The following is a 2,500-nucleotide window of genomic DNA, read 5'->3' on the forward strand; positions in this document are numbered from 1 at the left end:
TCGGCCAACCTAGCCCTTCTCGTTGAGAATGGACGTCAGCTATGGACTATGGTAATTGGCAACTCCTTTTCGTTGTCACCTCCTGCACCCGTCACTGATGAAAACAGCTATTGTCTTGTCCTTCTCCTCATCCTTGGTGTCTTGATGAGGTGTACTTGCTGCTGGCCCACCCACCAGTTGCCATTTACTGCCAATTGGTTTGTCGTTGTGGTCATTCCTTGGATTTCCGTCGACAGCATGGAAACCTTCCGCCTCAAACACTAACCTCTAGCCCTTGAACTATAAACCTTGCGAGGACTTCACCGGATGATGAGAAAAAAGGATGGGAGTGTTAGCTTGTCCAAGTAGTATGCGTTTTCATTCACGCCCCTTTGTTATCTTGTTGCCTTTTTTTTCTCTTTTAACTGCTTTACTATCTCGTTATTTAGCAAAGTGGTTACCGGGGGGGAACAAGAACGTCCTTTGCCACTACCTTTTCCATGTCTTTAGCCCAGTGGTTACCGGGGAAAATAAAATGCCAATGTGGCATCTCTTATGGTCATAGCCTCATAGGAGTCTGATATGGACTCCAACTTTGTGCCTTTTTTGTTGCGCTGATGTGGATCGTTTATAATCGACAATGACTAGGATTTTATTCAGAACATAGAAAACTATAGAGAGTGTTCACTAGCTATTAATTAATAGCATTTTGTATTTTGAAACACGGTCTTGCGAAAAAAGACATTTTTCTCGCTGTATGTATGTCATATGGTATTCAATCATGGAGTGCCATATACACCGAGTATATTCATGAAATCCTTGTGGGTTACCGACCAGGACGATTGTACTACCATCTAGTATAGCAAAATAAATAGCAGCATCTTTTTTTCCCATGTCCATATTCCCACGTTCACGTCATCTTTTTACTTGATTTCCACAAAGTCGGACCAGATCGTCCTACGTGTGCCAAAAAAAAATGAAAATCAAAACGTAGTATCCTGTTAAATATGCCTGAATCTGAAATATCCTAGCAGAATGAACATCAGAAACACACAAAAAGTGAGCAGAGAAGAAAATAAGCAGAGATAAAAACAAAAAGCAGGAAATTGCGGAAAAAAATCTATCAGAGCCAGGTTTCGATCCTGGGACCTGTGGGTTATGGGCCCACCACGCTTCCGCTGCGCCACTCTGATCTATTTGTTTCAGATCGCAACTTAAAACTACAAGTAGGTTACAAGTAGAATTGGATCCTTCCATCGAAACTCAGAAGGCAACGTCAACGAACGCTCTTTCGCTCGAACATGGCAAGCTTCAGCAGACAGCAAAAAAGTGAAATCCGACCGCTGCACAAGGATACTTGCACTCTCGTTCGCCCGGGTGAACCTAAAGATCCAGGGATGGCAACGGGGCAGGTCAAGGTCGGGTGAAGCTTCCACGGACCCGCCCTCGAAACCCGAATAGTAAGCTCACCTCGAACCCGAAACCCCATTCGGGTGGAAATGCTGCCCCAAATCCGAAACCCGCGGGTGCTCGAAACCCGATGATCCCCCGATACCCGAGCCGCGGCCCATGGGGGCCGTGCCGCCCGCCGAGCTCCCCGTAACCGGCGTTGCTCGTCGAGATCCCAGGCGCTGCCACCCGTGGGGTCCACGCCGCTGTCGTTGCGGGCGAGGGCGAGGGGCGCTGACGGCTGAGGCCTGCGGCGAAGGGGTGCGGTCGTGTCGCAGGTAGGGGCGGCGCGGCGGTCATCGCCGCCGGTGGGGAATGGGGATGGGGTGGAGGCCGGCAGGGGTCACGAGGAGCAGGTGAGGTGAGAGAGGAGAGGGGGTGGAGGGCTGTTGGGCTGGAGGTGTGGAGCAGGCTAGTGCGAGGCAGGTGTGGGCCGGTGCGGGTAAGTGATAGGCAGGCCGGTGCGGCAGCACCGTGCTTCGTGGACCAAATTCGGGGCTCCATGGGTCTCAGCAGGGAAATTCTTTAACCCGATCCCGCATCCGCCATGTGTCGAGTCCCTAACCTGAGACCCGCGGGTGATTCCCGCAGATCTCGGGTTCAAACCCGCCCGATTGCCATCCCTATCAAGATCGAACGGATATGCAGGCGATATATCGGCAGGTACAACGTCGGAGATGCGCTAGAAGGCAGAACCGGCGTGCTGGCTGCTCGTTTGCGTGCCGGGGAAGAACAGCGTGCGTAGCTAAGGCGGCGACGTTGGCATGACGCCGGATCGGAGGAGGGATAGAGGGCCCGTTTGTTTGAGATCGAGACAGCTGCTGCTGCTGAGATGTTCTCGCCCTTCCTTTGCAGTGTGCAGCCATGTTGTTCGAGAAGATGGCGGAGGTGAAAGCAGGCTGGCCGCCGGCCGTGTGTAATGGATTCGCGTTGGTCGATTGATGGTCGAATGCCAATGCTTGCATTTGGTCTCCAGTAGTGGTCGTCGTATATTCTTTTTGGTTATGGAAACATGCATTTTTTGGGACATTAAGTTAGATAATCTATCATTGCCTGGGAACTTAGGAGTGTT

The 2,500-nt window shown here is 51.2% G+C and overlaps 1 non-coding gene across 1 annotated transcript; it reads right to left on the reverse strand.

Annotated features, from left to right (window-relative positions):
* Positions 1–1,100: 1,100 nt before the first annotated feature.
* TRNAM-CAU lies at positions 1,101–1,172 on the reverse strand. The gene has a single exon. It is a non-coding gene; the product is annotated as a tRNA-Met (tRNA).
* Positions 1,173–2,500: the final 1,328 nt, after the last annotated feature.

The sequence above is a fragment of the Setaria italica genome, chromosome VII (assembly GCF_000263155.2).
Source record: "Setaria italica strain Yugu1 chromosome VII, Setaria_italica_v2.0, whole genome shotgun sequence".
NCBI classification, from domain to species: Eukaryota; Viridiplantae; Streptophyta; class Magnoliopsida; order Poales; family Poaceae; genus Setaria; species Setaria italica.